The following is a 21,337-nucleotide window of genomic DNA, read 5'->3' on the forward strand; positions in this document are numbered from 1 at the left end:
TATATATATGTATAACTTTTACTATAAAGACAAATAACTCAAGTAAAATAGGCACGGGGTGGGGAAGGCAGGGAGGAGGCATGGTGGTTAAAGGCGCTGGACTACCCACATGGCCAAATGCATTTTGAGTCCCAAACATGGAGGCTTGCTTTCTCAATTTCTTTCTCTCTCTATCTCTCTCTGTCCCTCTCTGGTAAAATTAAAATAAATAAATAACAAAAATAAAGTTAAATAAAATATTTTTTTTAAATAGGCAAAGGGACCCTGTTTGGGGTTAAGGCATCCAGATCTCCAGTGACTGAGACCATGTAGTTGGAGTGTTGGACCCGGTACCTTGAAGAACACAGCAGGTGCATGTGCATGCGTGCCCAGAATTGAGACAGGATGAAGAAATGGAAGACAAGACATGTGTTACATTGCCCCCTAGGGAGTGCTTTCTCCCTCTCCCCTCTCTGTTTCTGTTTCTCTCTGGCAAGTCATGAACCCTAGAGCAAAACATCTTTTTAAATAGGAAGGGGAGTGCTCGATTATGCAGCACATATACTAAAATTGGAATTATATGGAGAAGATTAGCATGGCCTTTGCACAAGGAAGACACGCAAATTCTGAAGTATCCCATATTTATGGGGAGGGGGAGAAAAGAGAGTAGACTGGGCAAAGAAGTAATGGGGTTGAAATTGTGGATACATTTGTCCTTAATGTATTTTTATGAAGCTGGTAAAGCCTGAAAAAGATCATTTAAAAATTATTTGTTCTGGACATGTGTTACTTATGTAAATACCTATTGAAATAAAAAAAATAGGCAGGAGATATAGATAGACATTTCTACAAAAAATATATACAAATGACTAATTAGCTTGAACAAAAATGCACAGCATCGTCAGGCATCATACAAATACAAACCACAGTGATATACCACTTCATGCTGACAAATATGGCAATAATCAAAAGGCAAATGGTGAGTCAACCAACCTGGAGCTGGTTCCACATGGCCAAGTGCACAGTTCAAGTCCTGCCCCCAACACCTTAACAAACACGTCGAGCATGTGTGCCTTATGCACAAGATCCTGAAAAGAGTGAGAAATGGCATAGAAGGGATTGAGACAAACAACTCCCCATGACGGTGTGTTCTTGTTTTCTGTCTATCTCTCTCTCTCATCTCTCTGGTGAGCACACACATTCTTTCGCAAATTTTAAAAAAAGGCAAATATCAAATGTTGCCAGAAAAAGTGGCGAAACTATAACCCTCAAACATTGCTAGTAGGAATGAAAAATGAGGTAACCAGTTTGGAAACAGTTGGAAATTTCTCAAGGTTAATATACAACCACCATATGACAATGCAATTTTAAGTCTCAGGAATATATGGAAGAGAAATATAAATATGTCCACACAAGACTTATACATGAATGTTAATAAGGAACATTGTTTATGATAGTTCAACACTGGGGAAAAAGTTCATGAAAAGGTAAACAAAATGTAACATATTCATGCTGTGGATCATTATTTGAAAAAAGAAATAAATGAAGTCCTCATACATAAAAATAATATGGATAAATATTTGCAATAGTATGAAATACTAAAATACCATCTACTGTATAATTCCACTTGTATAAAATATTTAGAGTAAGCAAATTTTTTTCTTAAGAGAGGTTTTTGCCAGAGGCCACATGCACTCAAAAGATAGAGAGAGACAGAGAGACAGAAAATGAGAAATCACCCCCTGGGGGGTGGCCACACAGCAATCCCTACTCCTCCATTCTCCTCTCAGGATCCTGACACACACCCAGCATGAGTTTAAGCCACCGGGTCCAGGACTCGAACCGCAGTCGACTGCATGTGAGTCCAGCAACATAGCCATTACACCAACTGCTGGTCCCCTAGAGTAGGCAAATTTATAAAGACAATAGATCAGTGTTTCCTTAGGACACTGGAAATGCAGAAATTGGGTGGGGTGTACTTGAAGGCTAACTAGGAAAATACTGTATTTCTTTTGGAAGATGAAACTATTCTAAAATTGATTATTATAGTGATTTTATGATTCTGTGGATATAATACAAAACATTGAACCATACATTTAAAATTTATAAATTGTATAGTAAGTAAATTATCTGTTAGGGTTTTCACACACAAAAAAAAATCTTGAATTGTAATGTCTAAGAAATGGTGATTCAACTATATAATTATTTTATTTCTACTTTTGTGTCAAGAACACTACATACAAAAGAGCCTCTTACTACTTCTTCCTACTGTTTTAGACATTATTCTGAAATATTCTATAAAAGACAGGTGACTTGTACATACTCATCCAATCTTAGCTAAATGATAACAGTTATTAAAGTTTAGGTACTAAACATGTATGAAAAGAGAGGTCATCTAACTTTGGTTTTTTCACTTTCCAACCACATGCTCAGACTCTTTATATATTTTCTTTAAAGCTTGCGAGTTACATTTTAACTACCTGGTTGAATTATCTTTGCATATAAGCATGAGTAATGACAAAACACTGACTTGGAAAATAGCATTGTATTTTACCAAGATGGCCATGAGATGGACATCAACCCTTCTGCTGCTAAAGCTGACTTGTTGCTTTAGCTTCGGAAGCTGTGGGAAGGTGTTGGTTTGTCCAACAGAATACAGCCATTGGATTAATATGAAGACAATGCTGGATGAATTTACCCAGAGGAGTCATGAGGTGACAGTTCTGACATCTTCAGCTTCCAATCTTGTCAATCCCAATAAGAATCTTTATGTTAATTACTAATGAATATCTTCCACTTGCCACTTGCAAATATGTATTTTAAAAATTAATATTGTTAAATCTAAACATGAACCAAAAGTAGTAGTAAATATAAAAAATTCAACCATACTCTAAAAATCTCATTATTTCATTGGCAGTATTAGCATCAAAGGACTAACATGATAAATTGTAGCTATTAGATTGAATACTTCTTAGAAAGTTATTTTAAGGGTATTTGGTAGGATTACTTGATTGTGGACCTCAACAAATTTTTTAGTTTAATCTGGGCAGCTTGCTTTCTCAATTTCTCTCTCTGTCTTTTGGTCCCTGTCTCTGTCTAGTGAGTGCACATGCCCTACAACAAATTTAAAAAATAATAATAATGAATAAAATTAAATGAACACATCTTCAAAATATTATTAATGATGATAAATATTCTAGAGTGACATTAGAATAAAGACTTCTGACATATTTATTTACACATAAGACATTTTAATTATATTATGCATAAATGTATGTGTACACATTATTTTTATCAAAACACAAACAATTTTTATTCAAGGTTTTTGCCATAGGGAACATACTCTGGCCACAGACAGAGAGAGATATAGAGAGGTAAAGTGAGAAATCACCTTCTATAGGAAATGTACAAGCTGCAATCCCTTCTCCTCCATTTTCCTCTCAGGATTTTGGGCATGCACACACACTTATGGAGTGATTTTCAAGCTACCAGGTCCAGGATTCAAACCACAGTCTACCATGTGTGAGTCCAGGACCTTAACCAACACATCACTTGCTGGTTCCAAAACACAAACCCTTTGAAACCTTGGTTATTTTATTACAACACATTTCCAAAAATTACCTAGAATACACCTATGAAGGGTCTTTCATTTCCTCTATTTTGTTCTTTTCCTCCCTTCAGGAAGACCCACTACATTATTGGAGACCATCAGGAAAGCTGACATATGGCTTATTCGAACCTACTGGGATCTTGAATTTCCTCGCTCACTCTTACCCAATTATGATTTGGTTGGAGGGCTCCACTGCAAACCTGCCAAAGCCCTGCCTAAGGTAAATATATTCCAGTTTGTTTTGTTTTGTTTACCTTGCATTCTCAGTGACAATGACTCTGCATTCTCCATCCAGAGTGTGGGACTCACAGTAAGCAAGATACGGGAAGTCTAGTAAATTGGTTGATCAATTAGAAACTCATATACTTCTTCTTTCTTTTCCAGAAGGTATTTTCACATGCTAGAGAGTAACAGAGATAGAGATAAAGGAAAGTGAGAAAGCACACCCCATGGGAATTGGTCACACCTCAACTCTTCTCCTTATTTACACTCTTTTTATGATTCTGGACATGCATGTACACACATGTCCAGCCCTGTTTCATGACTCCACCCACCCATTTTGCCACGTGAGAACTGTCCACTTTAACTGCTATGCTATGGGCTAGCCACAAAACTCATATATTTTGATACCATCCCATGTAACCACGTTTCTTTATCAATATGGAATAAAGTAGGATGCCTGAGCAATATTGAGGATAAGTGCAGTAAAATTAATGCCTTCTTTATTCAAAATATATGAGAGAATCATTCAGAGATGTTGAATGTGCTAGAAAACATCTAGAATGTTTATAAAACATGTAGCACACTCAAGAAATAAGTGATGGACAATCAGAGACTCAAAGTTGACACAATTGCTTCCACACTCCACACTTTACTTACTACTGGATAGAGTATAAATTAGTAATACCTGTGTGAAATGTGTTAGCATAAAGAGAGACAAAAAAACAAGAAGTCATTCGACAGGAATCAGAGAATATACCTTGGGTCATTGATAATTAAGACCTGAATGATATGCAGGAATAGGTGAAGGGATTGAGGGGGAGAGAAATACACAAACAGAGAAGCAGAGTAAGGACTGTTCCCAAAACTTCAAGTTTAATTTAACAGAAAGAGACAAAAGAAACAGATATGGGATGCTGGACTGTAAAGTTGGAACCAGGTAATATAATTGTTACAGCTTTGAAAAAACTATTATGGAAATTGTGAAAATTTTGAAAAAAAAGTTAGACAAAGAGATGTAATCAGGTTTGTTTGTTTGTTTGTTTCTAAAAAAAAAAAATCTCAGGATGTAATCACTGAATGGAACTGTAGAGTAATAAGACTATGGAAAAAGGAACCATTTAGGACATTCTTGTGAGAGTTCGGCAACTGATGATACAAAACTAAACTAGAAGGTTCATAGATGTGACCACACTGACTCATATCACGGTAGTCCAGTCTCACAATATGTTCTGGTAGGAAAAAGTAAATACAAATAAAACAATTAAAATATCTCAGGCACAAATGCAGTGATCCAGAGTAATACCCACTATTGACATCATTGCTGTTTTGTTTCCATTATTGATATTTTTCACTGAAATGTGCCACTTTACATGTAATTCCTCAACTAATATAAACTTGTTTTCCTATGATTCAACACTATTCTCAAGCAAGGTTGTGTGTTGTTAAAAACAGACACATGCGTTTTGACAATCAAATGAGCAAGTTGAAATGGTACAATTTCATTGCAAGGGCTGAAACTCTTCACCAGTAGCCTAGCTAAAAGGGAAAAGCACTCCTCATTAATAGAAAGACAATATAAATAATTATTCCAACTATATTTGCAGTCATTTTAATGTGTACTTGCTTTTATTCTAGTTTTTAAACCATTTCACACTTGAGGGCCAGGTTTCTAGACTGTGGAGCATAAATGTGATCATTTACTTTATCAGGTGTTCTCTGCATTAGTCCAAATTGACAGAATTGCTCCTCACAGTTGCTCCCTTGAGGAACATAGGAATTGATATCCTAGCTGACTGACAGAATAAGCACGGAGAAAAATGTACACGAGCATGTACAATTAAGAGCAAATAATTCTACAACTTGTAGCTGACAACTGCACTTACTATATAATCTCAAAGAATTCTGTTCGTCTATAGAATGCTGTGCCTTATAAAGGAGCACAAAATTCTAAACTATGACTTAATATCACTTGTGTTCATCATACAACATTGAACTTAACATCATATTTTTAAGATGCAAGGAAATAGCTAACATTCTTATTGCACTTTTGTAAGATATCTTAAGTGGTTATTTTTATTACCTTCTTATTGGCAGCAATATAACTCAGAGACCTTATTAAACCCTTAAAACTTCACTTTCATTTTGAATGCAAATCTTTTTGACCATATAGCAGAACAAAAGTATGGTACTTTTTCACAAAGTACAATACTGGGGTACAATTAGTGGAAGTATTAAGCAATTAACCTCTATTCTTGAAAGATGACTCCTTCACAATAAGGGACAGTGGCAGAGTCAGGAGGAGATGGAGAAGCAGAGGACAGGGAGGAGAAGGAGAAGGACGAGTAGCAGTGCAAGGCTGTGATTAGCAATATGTGCTATTGTTAACATGTTAGAGAAGCTCAGATTTGAACCCAGGTCAATATTGGGATGCTGTCCTCTTATTCTTCATTAGTAAAATATTTGTCACCCCAAATTGCCTGCCTCTCCATAAATCATTAGATTGCCAGATCATTTCTATAATGTTTAACAGAAATAAGGCATTAGACAAAATGTCAAAAGGCCATATTCATTAGTATTCTTAAAAGCACTTAGAACCATTAGCTTTCTATTATAAAAAAATTAAACTACACAGAGAGAATAATTAATTATGTGAACAGAATCAATATTTGGAACAGTTATTTGTGAAAGAAATATAGATATCTTATAAGAAGGATGTTTTAAAACCTATATTATGTGCATATAACCTCATTGTAATCATTTTATCAAAGAATGTTTAACTACATTAAGTCAGTTTTACAACTTTAATTGGAAATTGAGAAGCAAAATGATCAATGCATAAAATTGCTAATATCATATAGATTGATAAGGTACACACATTAGTATTATAATTTTTAAATATGTATCACATACATACATCTAATTAAATGTACATAATAAAGATGTGAATAAAAGTATATAAACTTCAAACAAGGAAAGTCTGTATATCGAGATAATGTTTAAATCTTATTTTATTTTCTATAGTTTTTAAAATACTTTTACAAACATTCTTACAATAAATTATTTCTATTTCCTTTCTTTTTTCTCTTTTTTGTTTTTAGTATTTATTTTTTTAATTTTAAATTTTTTATTTTACCTTTATTCACCGTACAGCATTACAACACTCAACAATTAGTTTTCCCTTTGAAAATACACTGTTTATTGACTCACTCAAGGATATTACCATACATGTTATCGACAATAGATAATTTTCCATTTTTTGTTTCTTATAGATTTTGCTTCTCCCCATCCCCCCTTGATTCCCTCCCTCTCACCCTCTTCCATATCCCACCTTCCTCCCATACTGTCTCTCATATCTACGGTTGCTTTTCATGCTTCTTTTTTTTCACATTTTATTTATTTTATTATTTAATCAAAATACTTACAATAGGAAGAGCAGCTGATATCTTACAGAATGACAATGAGCAATCCATGTCAATGATTAATACATAAAAAATGGTTGTATTAGTATAATACCACATAGAAAGATTTCCTTCAGCATGGATGAAGGAAGCTTTAAGTGGTAAGCTATTTAGACAAAACTTTGAATACAAGTTACTTTACATGTTGCTACAGGTCTCTGGAATCACAAAAAAAATACCTACCTGCATGTTCCAGGTGACTTCTGGGTATAGTACAGTGTTCCTTACATTAAAATTTATTTCATCAAAATTATACTCGTGAGGGGGAGGCAAGTGGCATGGTGGTTGGGGGTGCTAAATTCCCACATGGCCAACAGTGGTTCAAGTCCTGGACCTGGCAGCTTGCTTTCTCTCTCTCTCTCACTCTGGTCAATTTAAAATCAATGGGGTTAGATAAAAATTCTTTAAAAAATTTATACTCTTGAAATTTCTTTTTTCTGAAAAAATTTTTGTTTTGTTTTTGTTTTATGAAAGAGAGCATGTTAAGTACGCCACAGAGATAGAGAGGCACACCATGGACAGGGTCTCATCACACAATCCTTTTCCCCAGCTCTTCAGTACCATGGATGCCTATGTGCACCACAACATATTTTCAAACTGACCCAGGGATCCAAACCTGCCATGGGCCACATGGCTTTCAGATTTGCAAGGCATTTGTATTACCATTGAACATGAAAGCAAGATTTGGAAAAAAAAAAAAATTATCACAATGATGAGTTTGAGAAAGTGGCTTTTTGAATGTGAAGATGTAGTAATTATTTTACAGAGAGAAAAGAACAGCAGTAGTGATAAAATAGATGTGTATACAGTTTGACAAGATATTCGGAAAACAGATTAGATGTTTCTTTTTTGATGGGAGACTACATTGAGCGGTCCTAAATTACTCTGTATGGAAAGTATTAATTTTAAAAATTGATGAAGTTTTGGAAGCACAGGTAGAATAATTCTTAAACAATTTCAATCAAACATTTCTTACCAGGAATTTTATATATTGTGAATTGAGTTGAGCGAGTGGGTGAGCAGATCTCCACTGAGATTGCCCCGGAGGACCTCTTCCTGTTGGTGCAACGCTCTCTGTGGAACAAGAACTGGGCATGATGAGGGTCTCCCGCCACCTGCAATACTACAGCACTTTCTACTGGGACAGTAATTTGATGGTGCAATATCAGGATAAATGGAGTCACATATAAATGAATCCAGGAGTATGATTGTACAGTTATTTAACTCTATGTGCATCATTCAGTATATAAATGGAGCTCTCAGGACTATTTCTGGAAATTCAAAACCATAATACCAGACTCCAGAATGTTACTGATTCTTATACTCCAGCTAAATTTTAAGGGCTATTTTAGGAGAAAAGTTTGGGTGAATTCTGAAAAAAAAAGGTGGATTATGAGGATTACATTTTGAGAAAATATAGGTATTAAATCACTTCAGCTGTAAGTAACTTTTCCTCAATGCTCAGAGTTAGGAAAGAAAAATACTAAAGGTTTCAAACTAAAATAATTGTCCAGTTCTTTTTCTAGTATAAATGCAGGTATTTAGTAGAACCCTAGTCATAGAGAATTAAGGTATATTTAAAACTACCTGTGTTATCTGCTTCTAAAAATCTATATTAGTAATTAATAACATTACAAATTAAAAATTTGGAAATAATTATTTCTAACATCATTGTCCCTAACAATTCCTCTCTATTTCATTTCTTTCCTACTTACATATTTATACAAATATGTCTAATAGAGGACAACTATCTCATATATCTCTTTACCAAAAACCTGACTGATTTGGTCAGTTAAAAAACACCTGTCAATATATGGAAACAACTGTATACAATTCACTTTATTATGTAAATTGGGGAAACATGAATTTTAGATCTGTTTGTTTCTTTATTGTAAATTATGCAAAGGATATGTATATATATGCATACTTTTTATTAAATCCGATTGTTTTAGGTGAAAATAAAAAAAAAAACACCTGTCATGGGGCCAGCAGGTGGCGTAGTGGTAGAGGCCCTGGACTCCCACATGGTTTACTATGGTTCAAGTCCTAGACTCATGGATTGAGAGTCACACCATGTATGTGTTTGTATATGCCCAGAATCCTGAAATAAAACCCCCATGCACTGAGAGGAGAAGGGATGTGGCCTTCCCTCCTGGATGATGATTTCTCATTGTCTTTCTGTATCTCTCTGGTGAGCATGCACTCTATATAGCAAAAATCTCTCAAAAAAAAAAAAAAAAAATTATTTCTATTTCCTTTCTTTTTTCTCTTTTTTGTTTTTAGTATTTATTTTTTTAATTTTAAATTTTTTATTTTACCTTTATTCACCGTACAGCATTACAACACTCAACAATTAGTTTTCCCTTTGAAAATACACTGTTTATTGACTCACTCAAGGATATTACCATACATGTTATCGACAATAGATAATTTTCCATTTTTTGTTTCTTATAGATTTTGCTTCTCCCCATCCCCCCTTGATTCCCTCCCTCTCACCCTCTTCCATATCCCACCTTCCTCCCATACTGTCTCTCATATCTACGGTTGCTTTTCATGCTTCTTTTTTTTCACATTTTATTTATTTTATTATTTAATCAAAATACTTACAATAGGAAGAGCAGCTGATATCTTACAGAATGACAATGAGCAATCCATGTCAATGATTAATACATAAAAAATGGTTGTATTAGTATAATACCACATAGAAAGATTTCCTTCAGCATGGATGAAGGAAGCTTTAAGTGGTAAGCTATTTAGACAAAACTTTGAATACAAGTTACTTTACATGTTGCTACAGGTCTCTGGAATCACAAAAAAAATACCTACCTGCATGTTCCAGGTGACTTCTGGGTATAGTACAGTGTTCCTTACATTAAAATTTATTTCATCAAAATTATACTCGTGAGGGGGAGGCAAGTGGCATGGTGGTTGGGGGTGCTAAATTCCCACATGGCCAACAGTGGTTCAAGTCCTGGACCTGGCAGCTTGCTTTCTCTCTCTCTCTCACTCTGGTCAATTTAAAATCAATGGGGTTAGATAAAAATTCTTTAAAAAATTTATACTCTTGAAATTTCTTTTTTCTGAAAAAATTTTTGCTTTGTTTTTGTTTTATGAAAGAGAGCATGTTAAGTACGCCACAGAGATAGAGAGGCACACCATGGACAGGGTCTCATCACACAATCCTTTTCCCCAGCTCTTCAGTACCATGGATGCCTATGTGCACCACAACATATTTTCAAACTGACCCAGGGATCCAAACCTGCCATGGGCCACATGGCTTTCAGATTTGCAAGGCATTTGTATTACCATTGAACATGAAAGCAAGATTTGGAAAAAAAAAAAAATTATCACAATGATGAGTTTGAGAAAGTGGCTTTTTGAATGTGAAGATGTAGTAATTATTTTACAGAGAGAAAAGAACAGCAGTAGTGATAAAATAGATGTGTATACAGTTTGACAAGATATTCGGAAAACAGATTAGATGTTTCTTTTTTGATGGGAGACTACATTGAGCGGTCCTAAATTACTCTGTATGGAAAGTATTAATTTTAAAAATTGATGAAGTTTTGGAAGCACAGGTAGAATAATTCTTAAACAATTTCAATCAAACATTTCTTACCAGGAATTTTATATATTGTGAATTGAGTTGAGCGAGTGGGTGAGCAGATCTCCACTGAGATTGCCCCGGAGGACCTCTTCCTGTTGGTGCAACGCTCTCTGTGGAACAAGAACTGGGCATGATGAGGGTCTCCCGCCACCTGCAATACTACAGCACTTTCTACTGGGACAGTAATTTGATGGTGCAATATCAGGATAAATGGAGTCACATATAAATGAATCCAGGAGTATGATTGTACAGTTATTTAACTCTATGTGCATCATTCAGTATATAAATGGAGCTCTCAGGACTATTTCTGGAAATTCAAAACCATAATACCAGACTCCAGAATGTTACTGATTCTTATACTCCAGCTAAATTTTAAGGGCTATTTTAGGAGAAAAGTTTGGGTGAATTCTGAAAAAAAAAGGTGGATTATGAGGATTACATTTTGAGAAAATATAGGTATTAAATCACTTCAGCTGTAAGTAACTTTTCCTCAATGCTCAGAGTTAGGAAAGAAAAATACTAAAGGTTTCAAACTAAAATAATTGTCCAGTTCTTTTTCTAGTATAAATGCAGGTATTTAGTAGAACCCTAGTCATAGAGAATTAAGGTATATTTAAAACTACCTGTGTTATCTGCTTCTAAAAATCTATATTAGTAATTAATAACATTACAAATTAAAAATTTGGAAATAATTATTTCTAACATCATTGTCCCTAACAATTCCTCTCTATTTCATTTCTTTCCTACTTACATATTTATACAAATATGTCTAATAGAGGACAACTATCTCATATATCTCTTTACCAAAAACCTGACTGATTTGGTCAGTTAAAAAACACCTGTCAATATATGGAAACAACTGTATACAATTCACTTTATTATGTAAATTGGGGAAACATGAATGAAACATGAATTTTGGATCTGTTTGTTTCTTTATTGTAAATTATGCAAAGGATATGTATATATATGCATACTTTTTATTAAATCCGATTGTTTTAGGTGAAAATAAAAAAAAAAACACCTGTCATGGGGCCAGCAGGTGGCGTAGTGGTAGAGGCCCTGGACTCCCACATGGTTTACTATGGTTCAAGTCCTAGACTCATGGATTGAGAGTCACACCATGTATGTGTTTGTATATGCCCAGAATCCTGAAATAAAACCCCCATGCACTGAGAGGAGAAGGGATGTGGCCTTCCCTCCTGGATGATGATTTCTCATTGTCTTTCTGTATCTCTCTGGTGAGCATGCACTCTATATAGCAAAAATCTCTCAAAAAAAAAAAAAAAAGCCTCTCAATCCAAAAATTCCTTATATGCCCTGATATTCTCTCTTTAAATACTTTTTACCAATTCCTTCATTAGGATTTGTGCTGCTGGTTGCTTTTTTTTGTGATGGAGGAAATATTTTCTTTGTAGGAAATAGAAGACTTTGTCCAGAGCTCTGGAGAAAATGCTATTGTGGTGTTTTCTCTGGGGTCAATGGTCAGTAACATGACAGAAGACAGGGCCAATGTGATTACATCAGCTCTTGCCCAGATCCCACAAAAGGTAAGATAAAGGGTCTCGGTGGTGGACAGCTACTGCATGAGTCAGTTATCACTGTAAAGGATCTGATTCAGAAAACTAAAAAAGTCAGAAGTTGGCAGGACCCAGTTCAACAGAGTCTGCCACTGTATGAGGTAGCCAGATGTAAGAGAAAGGGTGAAGATGGACCCTATGCATAAAAAATGCAGCCCCAAAAGAACTCTGCTACTTACTTTTTAGATTAATCACTCCTCATGACTGAGGGAAAAGGGAATAGAGGATCCAAGCAAATGCAAGTCTGGGACAAGAAAAGACTCAGAAGTTCCCAACTCTGTAAAATGTAATGGACACTGGGACCAACAGTTGGCATAATGTCAATGTTGCTGGACTCTCATGTAGTTGACCACAGCTCGAGTCCTGGACCAGGTGGCTTAAACTCACCACAGGCACATGTGCATGCATGCTCAAGATCCCAAGAGGAGAATGGAGGAGAAGGAATTGCAGTGTGGCCATCCCCCCGAGGGGTGATTTCTCGCTTTCTGACTCTCTGTCTCTCTCTTTCTGGTGAACGCACACACCCTATAGCACAAAATCTCTTAAAAAAAAAAAAAGTAATAGAAACTTATTTTTCTAATATGTAAAAATATACTTCACTATTTGCATATTTTATGGATTATTTGTAGTTTCATATTTGATACAACTTTCTCCAAATAACCAAAACAAATGTTTGCCTGAGAACCCAACATTACTTTAACACTCTCAGAGAGCCAATTATATCGATTACTTGCAAGTTATACACCCATTGATAAAGCTTGCTTGTGAATTCCAAAATCAGGATGTTATTTGATCCTGGGCATGAAAGCGGCTTGGGTCTGTTGAAGAAATTATTATTGTCAATAACTGCTGTCAAGGCCTGGTAGTTCATTACTAAGGTTTTATTAGACAACTGAACAAAGTTAGCAACATCACAATTTGGATTTTGGATTTTTCAACAGGCTTTATTTATTTACTTATGTAAAAAAAAAAATTTTTTTTTTAGGTTTTTGCCATACAGTGTGTACACTCACCAGAGAGACAGAGATAGTATGAGGGAAAGTGAGAAATTATCCCCCCAGGGAGATAGCCATCCTGAAATCCCCTCTTATACTTTCTCTTCTGGGGGATCTTGGGCTTGCATACACAAACACCCAGCATGAGTTTCAAACCACCAGATCAGAGACTCGAACCGTTGTTGAACATGTGAGAGTCCAGCACTTCAGTAACCATGCCACCTGAACCAACCAGTAGACATGTTTTTTTAAGAATTGCCAACAGGCTTTACCTTTCAACACTTAAAGGACCAATCTAGCATTAGTGGTAGATTCATTTCAAATATTGCAACCTATACTTTTTTCTTTCTATCTTAGATAGAATTTACTTATTTTTCACAAGTAGCTGATAGCATAGTTTTGCTTTCTTATATATTGAAGTTATTTTGTAATAACTTAAGACCAAGGTTGTACCCTGCCAGTAAAGGGAGTTGAATCCCAAATGGTTAAGTGTGGTTTGAATCTCAGTTTAGCAACTTGTGGGTTCATACCTAAATCCCTACCAAGTCACAATGGAGGAATGAAGGAGAGGGATTTCAGCAAGACCATGACCCACCGGGGAGTGATTCTCTCCCTTTCTCTCTCTCATCTCCTATCCTCGGCATGCACAGGCACCTTCTGTCAAAAACAAAACAAAACACAAAAATGACTTAAGGAACAAATAGATATTTACAAATTCCTCATATTACTCAAAAGATTAAAATATTAAAATTAGAAGATAAAAGTAAATGCAAAATACCTAAAATAATGTGTATAACATCTGTAATATACTATACAGTACAATTATCGAAACTGAATTACAATGTTTTATAAACCTGGATTTGTCATCGATCATAGCATTTGTCTAAGCTACCATGTGTGACTATCGAGATGGCCTTACATAATTAATTATAAAAACAAATACTTGAAATGTGGATAGTCTGTTTATCTCAGTCTTTCATTGTCCTCACTGTATAAAATACAATATTACAGTATTCTTATTTGTCATGTGGGTGTGCTTTAGAACTCAAACACACTTTAAATTTCCCATTTTGATTCATGAAATAGAGTCTTTTCTTTTCCTAACAGGTTGTATGGAGATTTAATGGCAAGAAACCAGCTACTTTAGGAGCCAACACTCAGCTATACGAGTGGATTCCCCAGAATGACCTTCTTGGTAAGATTGGAGAATACTAAAAATATGTGTAACAGTCAATAAAATGATAGTTCAACAGGAATCAAAATTTGGGAACATTTATTTTAAAACTTAACTAAATAAATTTGATACTATTTTCCAGTGGTAGGAGTGAAAAGAATAAACTATAATAATTGCTGTTTTATTGTGCACAGTCACATTCTTTGTGGCCAGAATCAAAGTATCTTTACTATAACTTAATTACCTCAGAAAGGCAGTTTAAAAATAGTTTTCTTCATTGTCTTTGTCTCCTGTGTCTACAAACTTATATCTCTCCTTTAACCTCTTGAAAGAGTAACAACTGGCCTTTCTTGCCAATGACTCTGCATTTTCTACAGGAAAAAACTACACAGATTTGTCATGAAGCAATAACACATTTCATGCTAAAGTGTAGTTTTTCCTTTTTCTAATACCAGTACCACCACCACGTCACCTCTGCTGCCCTGGACACCTCACACAGGCTCAGTGACTTTACCATTACTTATGAGATTATGATCTAACATGCTCCCTAGACTTAATTATTTCTTCTTTTTAGGACATGTTCTTTATTTAATTTAATTTATTTATTTATTCATTCATTTTAGGTTTTTGACATAGATGTGAATGCTCACTGGAGAGAGAAAAGGAGAGAGAGAAAGACAGAAAGTGAGAAATCACTCCTTCAAGTGATGACAACACACCACAGTCCCTTCTCCTCTTGGGATTTTGGGCATGCATGCACACGTAGCCAATGTGGTTTTCAAGTTGCTGGGTTCAGTACTCAAACTTCAGTCATGCATTTTGGAATCCAGCACCTTAATCATCATACCACCTGCTGGCCCTCATGCCACATCATTTATCATGTTCTCTTTCATTTTTCCTACCTGAAAATCTTTTCTTATTTTTTTTTGTATTTTATTTTATAATTTCTCATTTAGATTTAATTGTTGTACATCTTACTGAGGTACAATGTAGACTTTCAAAGTATGCATGGAGTATGTGATAATAAATCAAGGATAATTACATATTCATCACTTTTAACAAAGAACATCACATTATATAAATATATACATACATATATAGATATATGTATAAATATATACAATTCTATGTACTCTGTCTTTGCATTTCTCTATTAAATGCTTTTTTCTCCTGATCTCATCCTGTGTCCCTACTCCTATGCTTACTGAAATAACCAGGCTGTGAAAGAAAAACTCAGTGAGTGCCCACTCACTCCATTCCATTCCAAGTACCTATACTCTATGGAGAAATTGAGAGACTTGAGCACATAGAAATACAGAAAATAGTTCCAAGAGATAGTATGATAGTTAAGGTGCTGAATTCCCACAAAGCCAACCACTATTTGAGTCCCAGATCAGGTGACTAGATTTCTCTCTTGCCATCTCTCATTCTCTCTGTCTCTCTCTGATGAACACACATTACCTCTAGCAAACTTAAATAATAATAATAATAATAAATGCATGAATAATTTAAAGATTTAAAGGAAAAAATGCAGTGGGCAATGCTATAGACTAGAGACAGCAATGTTACGTTCATTACTCAAGTTTAAAGTCACACACCATCACTTTCCCATACCCTTCCCTTCCTTCTCTAGCACAAACATGCTTCTTGCTCTAAAGTACCAAAGTTATTTTAATGAAGTCTAAATACTGCCTCTTTTAGTGCCTTATATTGTGTATTTCTCATCTCACTTCTAAGACTCGTAAGTAATCATTTTGCTAAAACTTACCCAATTCTAGGTCATCCAAAAAAACGAAAGCTTTTGTAACTCATGGTGGAGCCAATGGCATCTATGAGGCCATCTACCATGGGATCCCCATGGTGGGAATTCCTTTATTTTTGCATCAACCTCAAAACATTGTTCACCTGAAGGTCAAGAGAGAGCAGCCGTTAGAGTGGACTTTAACACCATGTCAAGTACAGATTTGCTCAATGCATTGAAGACAGTCATTAATGACCCTTTGTGATTATAACAACATTTCTTTTTGTTAGATACTATTTATAGATCGGGTCTCTGGTCAACAGTGAGTATAACATCCGTACTTTTTGAAAAGATTAATTTTGAGTGAATTTTCTTTTTTTTTTCTTTCATACAAGGCCAATGGATGGATAAATCCCACTAGTGTCATGTAGAGAAGGTTCAGATATCACTAATGGGCCTCAGTATTCAACAATGGAGCGAGGTGGTTCAAAAGGAGCATGTTTACCGCAGACGTGATTACTATTAATAAGTGCTAAAGAGAGGGTCAAAGACACAACAGCTGGGGGGTGGGGGCTATATCAGCAGGGCCAGGAGTCAGGCATCTGAGGAGAGCCCCTCCCACAGAAGCTGGCCACTCCCCAGCATACACAAAAGGTGCCAGTGTCACTCAGGAAAACTGTGAGAACAGAGGAAGCTGCCCAATTTTGAATGAATTTAAATAACTTAACCTATCTGAACCCATTTCAAAAAGGCAGACACTTCAAATTTGAATTTGAATGTCATTATTTAATGGGTAATCAATTAGTGCAAGAATTTCTAAACACACACAGAAAAACTGAATTTTAGTAACCAAATCTAATAAAGACACTATTTCTAAATATGACTGAATCAACACAAGAAAAGAATGATAAACTTACAGAAATATGATAAAATGTTTAACTCAATCAATATTTTAACTATAAAAATAAATATATGCTTAATAAACAAAAGAACAAAAAAGTTGAATAGAATTTAATATAAATAAAATGTTAAAATAAAATATTTTAATTTAAAATGATTATTAAGGGTATCTTTTCTTCTGGAATCTGTTTTTATTAATTTTCAATATCTTAACAGATTTTATAATTATACATACTATACAGACTTTAAAATTCACTTAATTAAAAGGTTAAATGCAGATATATTTAGTATTTTTATAGCTTTTTTCTTTTTTCTTTTTTGGAGAGATTTTCACTGTAGGGCACGTGCGCTCGCCAGACAGACAGAGAGAGACATAGAGACAGAAAGCGAGAAATCACCCCCCGGGGGGATGGTCACGCCGCAATCCCTTCTCCTCCATTCTCCTCTCGGGATCTTGGGCACACACGCCCACGCGCCCGGCGTGAGTTTTAAGCCACCGGGTCCGGGACACGAACCGCGGTCGACTACGTGGGAATCCAGCGACATAGCCATTACGCTAGCTGCTGGTTCCCAGTATTTTTATAGCTTTATGAAACTCTCAAAACAATATGCTTGTAGGACCTTTTCATCATCTCAAATGAAACATCATATGGCATAGAATTCACTTCCCTTGATTCTCTAGCCATAGACAACCCTCAATTTACTTTCTGTCTCTATAGATTTTTTTCCTCCCTAGTTTTGATACAAATGAATTATCTAATTTATTCACTAAGACAATATCTTGTAGTTTTATCCAATTTATATCTATGTATCTGTAGTTTGATTCTTTATTGCTAAATAATATTCAACAGTATAGATATACCACACTTATTTTATTTATTCATCTGTTCATTAATGTTTTGGTTTTCCAATTTGAGCTATTACAACATTGATATATAATGTTTGCTTAAGAGACCAGCAGTTAGCGTAATGGCTATGTCACTGGACTCCCATGTAGCCCATCGTGGTTCAAGTTCCAGACCTGGCAGCTTAAACTCATGCCAAGCACGTGTGCGTGCATGCCCAAGATCCCAAGAGGAGAATGGAGGAGAAGGGATTGCGGTGTGGCCAACCTCTCTTGGGGGTGATTTCTCACTTTCTATCTCTCGCTCTCTCTCTTTATGATGAGCACACACACCCTATAGCAAGAACCTCTCAAAAAAAAAAAAAGTTTGTGTAAAAATGAACTTAAAGTAGGTATTTATTCTGATACAAAAAGAAGTCTTGAAATCCTTGCATACTTTTTTACGTAAAGAGTATTTTCTATGAATTTTTGAGAACCTTTCAGATATATTTGTGAGTGCTTTATATTTTTCTTGTCAGTAGGAACTAGGAATGGCATTTCTGGGTAATATGGGTAAAAAGTTTATAAAAATCTGCCAAGCTGTGTTCCAGAGCAGTTGCAAACTTTCTTTCCCACCAGAAATACAGGAGAGTTGTAATTTATCCACATCACTGCTAACTGTTCATTATCTATGTTTTTATTAAAGCTACCCTAGTAAGAGTAAAGTAGTATCTCATTGAAGTATTGATTTGCATTTCTCATGTGGCTAATGTTTTATCTTTTCATGTGTTTAAGGCCATCCATATATCTTCTTTAAATAAATGTGAATTCTAATGCCTTTTCCATTTTTTTATTGCATTATTTGTCTCATGCCTAGTTGTGTTCATGCATGCCCAGAATTCCAAGGAAGAGTAGAAGAGAAGGGATTTCTGCATGGCCATCTCCTCTGGGGGATGATTTATTTCTTTTTTTTCCTTCTTTCTTTCTTTCTCTCTCTCTTTCTCTCTCTCTCTCTAATTCTGTCTGTCTCTCCAGCGAGCACACATGCTCTATAACAAAAATCTCTTAAAAAAAAATAGAACTATTGCTAATGGCCAAATATTGCCCAAAATTATGTTTTCACTTATGATATTTATGTGATATTTTCATGTACCAGAATACTATATAGCAATGGAATATACCAACAACGTGAGATAAAATTCAGAAACAAACGTGTACATAAAAGATAATTCAAAAAAATAAACAGACTGGAGGCCAGAAAGTGGCATGGTGATTAACAGCACTGGACTCCATATGGCCAACTAGGGTTTGAGACGCAGACCTGGCAACTTGCCGTCTCCCGCTCTCTCTCTCTCTCTGTCCTTTTCTGGTCAAATTAAAATAAATAAGTAAATAAATAAAATAAAGTTAAAAGTAATTTGTCTAAATAAATAAACAAGTAAACTAATATTGTCACAATTCTAGATTTAAGGAAAGGATCAGTAGTTAAAAGGCCTCATGAGAAAGGTGTTTTGCTGGACGGTTCTGACTTTCCATATCACAATCTGATTAGCAGGTATATTTGTATCACGTCACCATAATTATTAAGCTAATGGTGAATTTTTTTATCTTTTCACATCAGATATGCCAATTTTCTTATAAATTTTATACTTAAATAATGTTTGTTTTACTAATTTATTAATTTATATTTTCTTTTTTAGTTTGCTATAGGGCACATGTGCTCACCAGAGAGAGAAAGAGGGAACAGAAAAGTGAAAAAGCAAACTACCAGGTCCAGGACTTAAACTACCATCGTCAATGTCAGAGCTCAGTGTGCTAACCACCATGCCACCTGCTGCCATCATTCATATAATTATTTTCAAAAACTTTTCATGGACTTCATATCCTTAAAAAAATTAGTTTACTTCAGTAGGGTATCTTTTCTTTCTCCTTCAGATACAAAGATAATGCAATGAAGTTGTCAAGAATTCCACATGACCAGCCAATGAAGACCCTGGATCAATCAGTTTTCTGGATTGAGTTTGTCATACGCCACAAAGAAACAAAGTATCTGCATCCAGCTGCCCACAACTTCACCTGGTTCCAGTAGCACTATATAGATGTGATCGGGTTCCTGTTAGACTGTGTGACAATTTTGTTGGTGGAAATTTGCTAAAACACTCAACAAGAAGAAAAAGAAAGAGGATATCTAAGACATGAAGTTACTGTGCATGAAAGATGAGACTCAGCCAACTTAATCTTTCGCTATTTATTTTGTAAATCCAAATTATTTTCGAAGAGTCCAGTATCTTTAAGAAATATGAACATTTCATCCCAAGAGAAAGAGACACCTAGACAAAGATAAAATAAAATTATGTGAGGGGATTAATCATTGTAATCCATGTGTTAAATGATAAAATTTTTAACTAAGGTTCATCATGATCAAACATAAACAGACAGATAAACCGCCATCATGAATGACACAGTAACTATCCGAACCAGGAAATTCATGACCAACTGACTACTTCAGAGGAAACAAATGGTCATTGATGTCCTTCACCCTGGGAAAGCAACAGTACCTAAGGCAGAAATTCGGGAAAAACTAGCAAAGATGTACAAGACCACACCAGATGTCATCTTTGTGTTTGGGTTCAGAACCCATTTTGGTGGTGGCAAGACAACTGGCTTTGGCATGATTTACAATTCTTTGGATTATGCGAAGAAAAATGAACCCAAACATAGACTTGCAAGACATGGCCTTTATGAGAAGAAAAAGACGTCAAGAAAACAGCAAAAGGAATGCAAGAACAGAATGAAGAAAGTCAGGGGGACTACAAAGGTCAATGTTGGTGCTGGCAAAAAGTCGAAGGAGTAAAGATTCTGCAATGACTATCTGCGGTGATTGTGCGGATTTTTCATGAGAGGATTAATAAACTAAAAAATTTTTATGTGAAAAAAACATAAACAGACACAGAAATGTTAAGAAATCAACATGTATTCTTAATAAGGTTCTTGAATATTCAGAATAGTTTAAAATCCATTTAGTGCAAACTCTTCCAGTTTTAACATTTTCTGTAGAAACGATTCAAAAATGAGAATCGTGTACACTGATCCATTCTTCTGTTTGTTCTGGGGATACTACTTGGCCATTATTGTATATCCAGCTTTAACATTGTCTTTTCTAAGCGACAAGATATTTACATTCTTCAGGCTCAGTCATTTTTCAGTGGAACAATATTTGGAATTACTAAGGTAGTGACTTCTCACTGCTT

At 35.2% G+C, this 21,337-nt stretch overlaps 1 non-coding gene and 1 pseudogene across 1 annotated transcript; both read left to right on the forward strand.

Annotated features, from left to right (window-relative positions):
* Window positions 1-519: 519 nt before the first annotated feature.
* LOC114005606 (U6 spliceosomal RNA) lies at window positions 520-625 on the forward strand. The gene has a single exon (XR_003547438.1). It is a non-coding gene; the product is annotated as a U6 spliceosomal RNA (small nuclear RNA).
* Window positions 626-2,511: 1,886 nt separating this feature from the next.
* On the forward strand, window positions 2,512-20,241 carry LOC102474368 (UDP-glucuronosyltransferase 2B31-like; annotated as a pseudogene).
* Window positions 20,242-21,337: the final 1,096 nt, after the last annotated feature.

The sequence above is a fragment of the Tupaia chinensis genome, unplaced genomic scaffold (assembly GCF_000334495.1).
Source record: "Tupaia chinensis unplaced genomic scaffold, TupChi_1.0 Scaffold144094_1, whole genome shotgun sequence".
Taxonomy (NCBI): Eukaryota; Metazoa; Chordata; class Mammalia; order Scandentia; family Tupaiidae; genus Tupaia; species Tupaia belangeri.